Genomic DNA, 12793 nt, shown 5'->3' with positions numbered 1-12793 from the left:
AGCATCAGAGATACTTAAGAGGATTTAGCCTAGAGCAAGGTTAGCAAACTTTCTCTGTAAAGAGCAGAGAGTAAGTATTTTAAGCCTCACAGATCAGACATTCTCTCACAACTACTCAGATCTATAGGGGCATGGAAGAAGTCATAGACAATTTGTAAGCAAACAAGAGTGGCTGTGTTCCAATAAAACAATTTAGAAAAAGAGGTGGTGGGCAAGATTCACTCGCTGTCCCCTGACCCAGGCTAGAGGGAGGGAAGGAGATTCAAGCAGTAGATCAGTAAACAGAAAGGACTAAGGTCTCTTCCCACCTGGAGAGCCTTATACATTTTTAACCAAGAAAATCTGACATGGTAACATCTCATTTAATCAGATTATTCAGATTCTTGGAACAGAGGGATATGTTCTTCCCCAAAACCAAGTATTAACTAGAACTCCCTTAGTTTCAGCCTTGACAGTTGAAAATATTTCTGAAACTCTAGAATCTTCTGCTTTGCCTTAAGTATTCTACCCAGGATAACAGAACTTTGATGACTAAGGACTTCTCAGAGCCTCAAACCATCTTTCCAGATACCAAATCTCACATGCCTTGTGGCTAAAGTTGTAGAAGGGTCAGGGCATTTCTTGGAAGAGGGTTTTGTGTAACTCCTGGAAATGGGCGTGTCCTTTCAACTTCCCTCTTTCTGATGAGGGTAAAGCCAAAAACTGCCAACAAACCAGGAAAACCCTGTTAAGTAATTAATTAGAATCTAACCGAGGTTACTGGTTGATGTCAATAAAATGAACTTACTAGTCAGGGACATTAAAAAAATAATACATCTTCAAAAAGCTCTTTGCTTTAAACACATTAAAAAAAAAAAAAACCCCACCTATAACACATGCACACAGTCATCACTCACACTTACCTCTTCCCTGGTGAAACTCCCAAGTGGTGATATGATTTGAGTTCCAGCTCAAACGTCACAAAGAGAGAAGAATTTGATCTGCCTTGTGAGTACATGATACACAACTATATCCCAACACACAGCAGATCACACTTATGCCCCATAACAGTTAAGAGCAAACAGTAAGAGTCCAGCGGGTCCCATAACAGTCACACATTTCTAGAGGAACATTTCCTGAGAAAGAAGCGTCGTGCTATCCTTCCTCTAGGTATCCTTCAGCTACTTTGGACCATGGTGACTTTTTTACACTCGGGAGGGGAAAAAAGGCACTGGCTGAGCTCCTGCTACATTCCATGTGCTTTCTATCCATTATCACATTTAATCCTCAAGCCTGTGCTACAAGGCAAATCCTTTTTTACAGGTGAGGAAAAAGAAGTTCATAGAGTTTAAACAGTTTGCAGAGATAACAGCCCCAATCTTCTGGTTCAGTGGGTCAAGACTTAGGTCCAGAAAGAGAAGGAGAAGCTAATGCAGATGAAGTGCTGACTACATTTTGAGAAACACTGGCCACAGAGTTTATGAAAGGTCAAGTTCACAGTCAGTAGGTGATGGCTATAGAGAGATCAGAAAGAATCTAGCTCTCAGCTCTTAGTCCAAAGTTATTTCCAGTCCTCAAATCCAAATGCCTGAGGATCACAGTTATATGCTCCCAACTCGGACAGAGGAGCCTGGTGGGCTACAGTCCATGGGGTCACAAAGAGTCAGACACAACTGAGTGACTGCATTTTCACTTTTCACTTTCATGCACTGGAGAAGGAAACGGCAACCCACTCCAGTGTTCTTGCCTGGAGAATCCCTGGGACGGTGGAGCCTGGTGGGCTGCCATCTATGGGGTCGCACAGAGTCGGACACGACTGAAGCGACTTAGCAGCAGCAGCAGCAGCATTCATCTGAGTAATAATGTTTCTGACTCTAACGAACCTTCTTTGCTTCTTTGGCACAGAATGAACTTTACCTTACTGTAAGATGGGTCCATTCTGAGGTCAGGGGCTTTTTTATCTCCAAAATTTAGCAGAGTGCTTGATAGATGTTATATACTATATAACTCTCCAATGAAAGATACACCAAAGGAAAAAAAAAAAAAAAGGGAAGAATGTCTATTTGTCCCCTCTTTTGGTGAAAACAAACAAAACCTCTCAGTTCTGTGGTATGCTCTGGGATTCTAACCTGGAGAAGGAAATGGCAACCTACTCCAGTATTCTTGCCTGGAGAACCCCGTGGACAGAGGAGCCAGTACGATCTGACAGTAAGATTCAGCTCGAGGGCTTTTGTTCGTGTTATTCAGAGTGGGCGTTCTCTCTCACTGGGGAGAAGGTTGGGAGGACAGGAGCCCGAAGCTGCAGTGACCACCCTTTGGAGTCTAAGGACAACCGAGACACAGAGAGCAGAGTGAAATGCACCTGCGTTAAATGTGAGTCCTAAATCAAGATGATTTGGAAGCCAGGTTTCCCTTCTCGGCTTAGGTGTCTCCACAAACTCTTTGTTCACTTCAGGCAATTCAGGGCACTAGCTAATCAACACAGGTTTTAAGTATGTGAACTATTCTGGGATCCAGAACCAGTTTGTTATCAAAATGACAACTCAGGGGTCCTTTCCACATGCTCTTGTCAAATTCATTATTCAATCTATTTTTCACTTCCTTCGCTTTCAATTTCTTTTCCACTAGTATTTACTCCCCTTTTCCTTCCAGTCATTCAATCAACACTTACTGGATGCGGACAAATGTTAGCACTTCCTAGCGCCAGCTAGCTCCTTTGAGATCCCATGGCCTGAGGGAAGGACAGGCAGGTACAGTACACAGGGCACTCAGTGGCCGAGGTCAGGGCTCCAATGGAGGGATGACAGAGCGCTCTCTGCGTGGAGGGGTCATGGCATGTTGCAGAGCGCAGATGCCATCTGGACTGGGTTTCAAAGGATGAAAGGAGTTTTGCTAACTCTCTCCAGAAAAAATACTGGAGGAGGAACTTTCCAGGAAAAGAGAATAATACAAGTACAGTTAACTCTCATTATTCACCAAAGTTATGGTCTATAAAGTCACCACAAACACTGAATTACAAATACCGAATCATTTCTCCTCGAGGAAATTCTACGGTCAGGTTCCTGCAAGCCTCTGGCCACATCATCTTTACATAATCTTGTTTTATGCTTGTTTCTGTATAAAGGCGCCTTATTTAACATATACCGCTCATTTATTAATATTGAACTTGTGACTAACAGGACTGCAGCTCAAGTCTGATGAGGATCTAATATGTGTTTTCTCCATAAGGCACATGATGATCTTCTTGTGCTTAGGCCTCTGGAGAATAGTTCAGCACTCTGGGAGGCATTTTATTTTGGTTTAATTAATCAATTTTTTTTTTTTTGCTAAGGAGCTCACATTTCTTTTTTAACATTTAAGTATAGTGGCTTCACAATGTTTTGTTAGCTTCTGCTGCAAAGCTAAGTGACTCAGTCACACACACATATATATTCCCTTTTCCTTGGATTTCCCTCCCATTTAGGTCACCACCGAGCACTGAGTAGAGTTCTCTTGCCATATGGTAGGTTCTCATTAGTTATCTCTTTTATTCATAGGAGCGTGCATGCAGTAGTGTATATATATAGTGTATACATCGTGAGTATGTGTGTGTATAAGCCACTCCCAGTCTTGATGATTTTAAATAGTAAAATCATCAAACAAAACACTGAATAAAAATGGCAGGAAGAGGAAAAGGCATTAAAGTTATGTCTTTGAAGCTGAAGGATGAAGGACAAAAAACAGCATGGAAAGGTGACCACTGAAAGGAAGACTAGAAGAGCGATTTGTGGCTGCTTTAAGCAGGGTTTCACATGCTGGGTTTTACATATTTCCTGTAGGCCAATCATTTTCAAAATAAAATCTGATATAAAATTAAAAATTTGAGGGGCCTCTCCAGCGGTCCAGTGGCTGGGACTCCGCCTTCCAGTGCAGGGGGTGCAGGTTTGATCCCTGGTTGGGGAACTAAGACCCCACATGCCTCCCAGCCAAAAAACCAAACCAAAAAACAGAAGAAATACTGTAACAAATTCAAAAAAGATGTTTAAAATGGTCCATATTAAAAAAAAAAACACCTTAAAAAAATTGAGAATTCCCCCACAGAACAATAATATACATTTTGTGTGAATACTCAGTCATGTCCAACTCTTTGCAACCCTATGGACTACAGCTTGCTAGGCTCCTCTGTCCATAGAATTTTCCAGGGAAGATTGGAGTGGGTTGCCATTTCCTGCTCCAGGGGATCTTCCCGACCCAGTGACCGAATCCATGTCTCTTGCGTCTCCTGCACTGGCAGGTGGATTCTTTACCACTGAGCCACAGAGGAACCCCAATATACATTTTAGTATTTATTAATAAACAAAAGCCACTAGGAATTCATTAACTCAATTATTTCACTAGCCACGGTATCTACATATTTGTCAAAAATACAAACATGCAAAACATTTATGCACTGCATAAGTAATGCGTGGTGCCAGAGAATGTGTGTGTTTTCAAGGACCCAGTCCATCGTGCTGGAATCACTGTCATGCACCTAACGGAGCAGCCCAGGCAGAGGGAACAACATGTGCAAAAGCCCCGAGGAGAAAGGAACGCTGGCTCCTGGGAGGACCTGACCGCAGGGCACGGAGCAGAGAGACAGCCGTGGAGACCATCAGGAGGACGGTGCAGGGGCAGGGCGTGATGAAGCCCTGGAGGCCACTTTATGAAGCGCAGCTATTATCCTAAATAGAACAAGACTGGAACTTTTCCTGGTGGTCTGGCCAAGACTGTGCTCCCAATGCAGGGGGCCTGGGTTTGATCCCTGGTTAGGGAACTAGATCCCACGTGCTGCGGCTAGGAGTTCACATGCTGCCCCTGAAGATCCATGTGCCACAACTAAGACCCCAGCTAAGACCCAGTGCAGTCAAATACATAAATATATAAATTAAGAAAAAAAACCAATTTAAAAACAATATAGCAAGATCCCTCAATAGGGGTATATTAAGGAAACTGAATCATTAGAACTGAAGAAGCAAGAACAATGTGGTATGATCTTACTGTTATCAAAAACCCTGTATGTTTATAGATTCATATATGTGCATACCACCACATATACATGTGTGTACATATGGTTCACATATATAGTATACACCTACACACTCAGTGTCTTACAAATGCTCAGAAAAGCATTCCAAACTGTTACCAATGGGTTCTTGGGGAGGAGAATGGGTATTCAAGAGACTAAGGGAACTTTCACACCCTAATCCATATACTTCTGTATTTTTAAATAAACAGACATGAGACCACTGGATGGATTTTCATTTTTTTCGTATTTTACATTTCTTAAAGATCATTCTGGCATGTAGCAAGTGAAGGGCAGGGTGGAAAGAGCATGAGTAGGGAGCTCAGACAGACAACTGGCGTCTGGATCAGGACCGTGACAAAGGATATATACTTTCAGGATTATTTCAGAGGCTGAAATGGCTGACTCTGCTGATGGACTGAATATGGGGGATATGGGAGAAGGAAGAACAAGGGAAGTCTCTAAGACTTCCAGCTTGAGCAAGCAGGTTTTATGTTATGACTTACGGGGGAGAAGGGAGCCACAGCCACAATTCTCTATCCTCAGTGCATTCTACACATCCTATGCCTACCGCATGCTATACAAAGGAGTAAAATGAATTAGACACGTGTGAGAGGGAGAGGGTCACAATCTGGGAAACCAAAGAGCCTTGTATCAGTGATTACATTGACTGAATTCTATGAGATTGATTCCCCAAAGACCAGGTCAGTCTTTTTGCAGAGGACTCAGGGAATCCATTAGTGAAATTACCTCTCCCATTGAGAAAACAGCAAATGAATCATTGCCAACCCTTTACGTTTTGGAGGAACAAAGGTCATTTCATCGAAGGGTTTCCCTTTCATGTCCTTCAATGTTCTGATCTGAGTTGTATTCAATGCTTTGAATTAAGCGAAAGTTGCCAGGGAAAACGAGGGCAAAGATGGGGAAAGGGTAGACAAATAAGGCCCACAAATATAGTTAAACTGTTTCCTTTCCTCTAGGACAAAAGCTTCTCTCAGGCATCTCCCCTACTCCAAGTAAGAGAGAGAAGACAGCTTCACAGGTTTCTGCTTCCCTGAAGACCTGGTTTCGTGCTTTCTTAAGCAACAGTGGTATTTAAAACTCTCCTGTGTGTCCGGATCACTGAGACACCTGTTCATAGGGAGACACTCCCAGGTCCTAGTCTCAACAGAGATTCAGACTCAGTAGGTCTAGAGTGCGGTCCGGCGACACAAACTCCACACGACTCTATTCAACACGGCCCAAGGACCCCAGTTTGAGAAGCACTGCACTACACTGTTCAAGACAGTCGATTAAATGTCGTCATAATTTGATGAGCTGTGCTGCAGAAAGAAGCGGGTCATGCAGCTCTGGGTTATACTTTGAACTCTGTAGTCAGTTAGCTGGGCATGGAGGGAACACTTCTATGCTGTGAGTCATGGTTTCCCCATTAATAAAGCACAAGTGTTGACTTTCTGGATCTCAACTTACCTCCAGTCTCTGACATTTTAAGACCCCAGGAAAAGAGAAAGGGTTGGAAATGTCAAGTAGGGCTTCCTACTTGTACCAGAGTGACTCTCCCCAAGGTACTCGGACTGTGGATATACAAGAATAAGAGTGTAAGATCCAGTGCTTTCTGGAACTGGCTGGTTATAAGCAAATATGGAAAAGCTACTCTTAAGGTACAAGATGAACCAGGCGTGGGGCCCTTCCGGAGCCTGGCTTCTGTTTCCTAATCACAGCACTCAATATAAAAGCAGGGAAGTAATTCAAAGGATGGAAGGAGAGACTGAACCCAATTTCAAAGATTAACCCAGGTGTTCAAATAAATGCCCTGTCTACCCCCTGGGAGCCCTCATTTACATCAATCCAGCTGCCTGAACTATGTATATCTGAAAAAACACTCCCACACAGAGACTCCCCAAGGCTTCCATGTGATTTATTGGAAAGGCTTTTGTTTAATTTATAGGTCAGTATACACCATTAGAAGAATGACCTCTAGAGCTAACGTTTCTTTTTGTTTCCCCCCTTGTTTTAAAATGGATATTACAGAGGTATATAATTTATACGCAATAAAATTCACTGATTTTAGGAGTTCAGGCCGATGGGTTGTGATGAATGTAAACACCATATAACTACCATCACAATCAAGACAGAACAATTCCATCATCGCAAGGATCTGTCTTCTCTAGCGTATCACAGTAATGGGACTATACAGTCAATATTCTTTTGTGCCTGTCTTCTTATGCACAACATAAAGTTTTATGACTCATCTAGACTGCTGCGTGAATCAGCTTTTAATTGCTGATTTTAACTGCTGATAGTATAACATCTTAAGGAGTTACCATATTTGTTTATCCATTCACCTGTTAATGGACAGTTACACTCCAGTTTGGGGCCACTGTGAATAAAGCAGCCAGGAATAATCACGTGTAAGTCTTTTTGTGAAAATGTCAATTCTCTTAGGTGAATACCTATAAGTGGAATGGCTGGGTGACATGGTAAGTACACACTTAATTTTAAAAGAAAATGCCAAACTGTCTTACAAAGTGCTTGTCCATTATCAGTTTACACTAGCGATTTGTGAGCATTCTAGTTTTCCACAACACTTGGCCATCAGAACCAATCTAGTGGGTAGGCAGTGGTGTCTCGTTGTGGTTTTAATTTGCATTTCCCTGATGACTAATGATGCTGAGCATTTTCCATGTGCTTATTGGTTGTTTATCTTCTTTTGTGATGTCTGTTCAAATCTTTTGTCCATTTTTAAATTCACTTTTTGTTTATTATTGAGTTTTAAGAGTTCTTTATATATATTTTGGTTATGGTCCTTTGTCAGATATATATATTGAGAATATTTTCCCCCAGTTTATGACTTGAGTTTTATTTTTTATTTTTAAATAGTGTCTTTTAAAGAGTGAACGTCTTTAATTTTGTTCAATTTATCATTTTTTAAGTAGCTGAGGCTTTTTTGTGTCTTATATTTCTTACCTAAGAAAGTCCTATCTCAAGGTCAGAAAGATTTTCTGCTTCGTTTTCTTGTAGAAGTTTAATAATTTTAGTTTTTATGTTTAGGTCTATGATCCATTTTGGGTCAGAGTGAGGTCCATGTCTTTCCACATGAATATATAGCTGTTCGAGCAGTGTTTGCTGAGAAGAAATATCCTTTCCTTATCAAGTTGCCTTAAGTATAAATGACATAAAATTTAAAATCTTTAAATTATACTTGATATACGTGAGAGTCACTCAGTCGTGTCTGACTGTCTGAGACTCTCTGAACTGTAGCCTGTCAGGCTCCTTTGTCCATGAGGATTCTCTGGGCCAGAATACTGCATGGGTAGCCCTTCCCTTTCCCAGAAGGGATCAAACCCAGGTTCCATCGAACCCAACCCAGGGATCGAACCCAGGCCTCCAGCGTTGCAGGCGGATTCTTTACCATCTGAGCCACCAGGGAAGCCCTTGATATACACGGGGACCTGATAAATATATACATCGTACCTCTTAATTTGCAAAAATCTCCTAGAAGTTGTCTACAACAACTTATCTTTACTTTAAGATGTGAGACTGTTATCAGATGGGAGAGATGGAGCTGAATGAATCCTGAATGTTGTACAGAGCATTTCACAGGGAAGGGGCAGAGACACAGTGGGGCTCTGGTGCCCTGAAGCTTTATTACTTTACGAGCTACTGTTTGCCACTTAGCTGATTCAGGGCTGTCTCTAGGTGTGGAAGTGTGTACTGACCACTTCAGAAAATAGAAGAACCAGGATCTTTCCATCTTAAGAGGTAGAAACCACTTATTCCATTTATTTCCAGGTATCCTCTCTTCCCGCATCTGTGTGAACAATGCAGCTGAATAAATATCAGAATCGAAAATTCAGCTCTCAGATAATTTTCCATCTCGAGGCAACCCGACTCTGTAATATAGGATCCTCTGGGGCCCTAGACTCTCCCAGAGTCTCAATCTCTTCCATGACTTCAGGACAAAAGTTTGCAGGTTCCTCAAGCACGTCTCAGGCTCAACCCTGGTTCCTTTCTAAATAAAGCTCTGTGATTGAAACCAACCATTTCTGACCTTAGCCCTTTTCTGAGAAAATAATGTTCCACTGTAGCAGTTAAAAATACAGAAGCAAGTCCAGCATTTTAATATCTAGACTGAATATTTCTATATTAAAAACCTTGCACCTATTCACCATGCCTGACCTCTACAGAAATTTGGTACTTTATTTTTGTTAGAACCTTCAACTTTTACTGTATCCTGCACTGAAATGAGCTTTCCATAAACCTGGATATAACATGAGTCATTAATCTTAATAAATCAATCCCAACCAAATAAAAACCTACACACTTTCTAAAATATCAACACAGAGTGACATTAGACAGGAAAATTTCTCTAAAAGGATTATAAGGAAGCAGTCTGTCTTTATAATAGCTCCAAGTTTCATCACGAACATTATTACTTCAGATGCAGAAGTATTTTGTAAGCTTCTTGAAGGTAGAGAAAAGATGCACGGTACAGTGGAAACTAGACAGGATTTAGAATCTGAAGATGTAGGTTCAAATTCCTGGCATCACTTACTAGTCATGTGACCCCAGTGAGTCACCTAACTTCTCCGAGCCTTAGTTTCCTCACCTGTAAAACAGAAGGAAAGCCACCTTCTTAACATAGTTATGGAGAGAAAAAAATAAGGCAAGGTTTATGCTTTTAAATGCTATGTACAAATATAAACCTTATCTTCTAATTGTTTGGAACATGTGCTTATTATCCCTGTATTTGGCCATAATTCAGTGCAAGAGACCATAGTAGGTAAAAAAATGATGTCTATGTCTCCTGATGTCTATGTAGGAGACATAAGCCGCCAGTGAAATCACACACTCTTAAGAAAAGTTAGGTACAGCACCCCTATATAAACTCCTAACTTTGAAATGTTAACTTTCCAACTCGGTCACTAGGGATGCTTAGTGAACACCACCTACTCTCACATGCACCTGCAGACCTGGATAAACTTCCCTGTTCCATACACGAAGCTGCAGCTATAACACATGGCACAAGGCTCGAGACAAGCGGCGGTTGAAGGCCACATGTCCTAAGCCACGGGCCTTCTCGGCTAACTTAGACTTGCCACTATTAATATCTTGGCTTCTATTAATACTCTCCCTTTCCCTGTGAGCTAATTTAAATCTGTTCTGTAAAGCTATTCTTAAACCGCACGTTCTGGAGCCTGGGCCTGGTTCCCAGCTACAGATCATAACTCTCCATTTTGGCTCTTCTACTTGCAGAAACATTAATAATAGGAATTTTGCCCCAGCTGATTCTCAGAGGAGAGGTGGCACTCTGTTGGAATTTGGGGAGGGACAAGTCTCTGTTATGCAGGACTGTCCCAGGCCCCTCACACACACACGCTTTTCTACATCCCAAAGGGCGTGGTACTGCCACTGGCTGAAACCCACTATAACCTGACATCTACCTGTCTCTGCCACCTTGATCCCTGTTGACTTTAGTCTCTTCTCAAGGTAGAACGAGGACTGGGGACGTTCCCCTCTACATCTTGAGAAAAGGTTCTTAGCTTCTCCAGAGCTCCCATCTTTGTGGAGAGACAGATTAAGGCTCTGATACAAGATCTCCTGAGGATTGGGTTGCTGAGACCAACTGAAGGTCACTGTTGCTCTGCTGAGACAGTTTTAACCAACACAGGTTTTTATTCTCTTCAAGTCACATGAGGGTTGAGGGGCAGGGAGGCTCAGGTAATGGGGTGCATGCTAAGTCGCTTCAGTCGTGTCCAACTCTTTGCGACCCCATGGACTGTAGCCTGCCAGGCTCCTCTGTCCATGAGGATTCTCCAGGCAAGAATACTGGAGTGGGTTGCCATACCTTCCTCCAATGGGTCTTCCTGACCCAGGGATCAAACCCCATCTCTTATGTTTCCTGCATTGGCAGGTGGGTTCTTTACCATCTAGCACCACCTGGGAAGCTCCCAGGAAATGGGGAGCGACTGCTAATGAGTCAATGAGTATGGGACTCAGGGAGGGGGGTAACCAGACAGAGAATGGTGGGTCCTGAGAGAGGTCCCTACCATAGCTCAGTCACAGAAATCAGCTTTGTGCCGTGCTGCCAATGACTAAGAAGACTGACTTCCCTCCCAACTCCAGGCTTGGAAACACTTCTTTTTCCATGTCTACAAGGCAGAGGGTTATGCATCAACAAGATGCTCTCAACCCACTGAAGGCCACAATCAAATGAATGTCCCAGGTGTTGAATGTAAGCTCTGAGCCAGGCTGTCCCATGGAGGAGGAAGAAAAGCAGGAGGAGGAGACTGGAAAGGATAGATCATCTCCCTATAGTTCTTCAGTAAGAAAATACAGAAGGGCCAGCCTCTGCAGCTGAGGGGAGAGGGAGGGAGCTGAGGCGGTGGGAAGATGCTACACTCTGGGGTAAACTGCAGTCAATGAGGGATCGTTTCTCAGAACCAAGTCAGAAGTGAGTTCAGGCAAGTGTGGCTGCTGATGCGGCTTTGAACACCTCAGAAGGGAGGATGGATTTCTCAGGAGTGAAAAAGATGCGCTCTCTAGGAGTCAAAGAAAATGATAACAAGTCAAGCACTAGGCCTCCTCCTCCTACCAAACGCAAAGGGTGCTCTGATGAGAAGTCCAAGGATCGCTCTAAAGAAAAAGGGGCCTCCAAAGAGTCAAGCGAGAAGGACGGTGGTGGGGATAAAACTCTCGAGGCACAGCGCTGCCAGTGGGAGTGGCAGCACCAGCTCTCCTCCAGCTCCTCTTCAGTACTGAGCCGCCCAGGAAGTCTCAGCACACGCCCCAGCGCCAGCGCCATTAGCTCTGTAGCACCCCGAGTCGCACTCCTTCCCGGTGTAGACAGGACAGAAGGAGGCATTCCCCTTCCAAATCGAAACCACCCAAGGGAGAAGGAAAGGACAGGAAAAGGGAGCTGTTCCCCTAAATCCACTGAGGCGCACACTGGGAGGCTGACTAGGAATGTGCCCAGGGATCATGTCGAGACGATCCTCTCCAGCTTCAGGAAAATAAACATGACTGACATGCCTCCAGAAAGGATGCACCCTCATCTGTCTAAAGGCTACGCCTGTGCGCAGTCTGAGAATCCAGATGAAGCCCAGAAGGCACTAAAGCACAGAGATGGAGGACAAATGTGTGGCCAGGAGGATCACTGTCACCACTGGGCTGAGCCCCTGGCCTCGGCCACCTGCCAGGTGATTCAGCCTGCCAGAAGAGTGCTGCCACCGCCTCCCAGGTGGCGCAGGTCACCTGAGGGTGCAGGAGGTCATGATCCCCTAGGGCACGCAGGTCCCAGTGTGTGGTGATCCCACCCCCCACCTCGCTGCCAGGACACGAGCCCCTCCAGCTCCGACTCCGCCCCGACAAGCAGGGCCGCTGAAGCTCTGTCCCTGTGACTCACATCTCACTCGACTCACTTTTGTCACTTTTCCAGCCAACGGAGGATCGGTAGGAAAGAAATCCCTCACTTGGGCAGGCTTCAAAGGTGTGGGCAGCGACCGACACGTTTCCCCTGGCAGTGGACTTCCAGATGCAGCAGGGCTGTTGGTTTGGGGTCCTGCCTATTAAGACCCCCCCCCAAGTTTTCTGGCTGGCCAGCTCCCAGCTTCTGGTGCCCGAGACTCAGCTTACTGGCAAAGCCAGCAGGGATGAGCAGAGGGCTGCAGGTCATGGTTCGGCCCCCGCCTGGGAGCGGGCTTTCCATCCCACAGATGACCCGGAGCCAATCTGGTGGCCCGGCCAGGCCCTAGCCTGCGGGTCTGCATGGTC

General features: G+C 44.2%; 1 protein-coding gene and 1 pseudogene across 7 annotated transcripts in view; one reads left to right on the top strand and one right to left on the bottom strand.

The window, feature by feature from the left end:
• The window catches only part of GAB2 (GRB2 associated binding protein 2), a 178049-nt gene that overhangs the window by 72375 nt on the left and 92881 nt on the right, over window positions 1–12793 (bottom strand). The gene's annotated exons all lie outside the window — the stretch shown is intronic.
• LOC121817542 (RNA-binding protein with serine-rich domain 1-like) lies at window positions 11530–12404 on the top strand (annotated as a pseudogene).

This window comes from Ovis aries, chromosome 21, assembly GCF_016772045.2.
Source record: "Ovis aries strain OAR_USU_Benz2616 breed Rambouillet chromosome 21, ARS-UI_Ramb_v3.0, whole genome shotgun sequence".
Taxonomy (NCBI): Eukaryota; Metazoa; Chordata; class Mammalia; order Artiodactyla; family Bovidae; genus Ovis; species Ovis aries.
The sequence above is the reverse complement of the archived record's forward strand: the minus strand, read 5'-3'. Positions and strand labels throughout refer to the sequence as shown.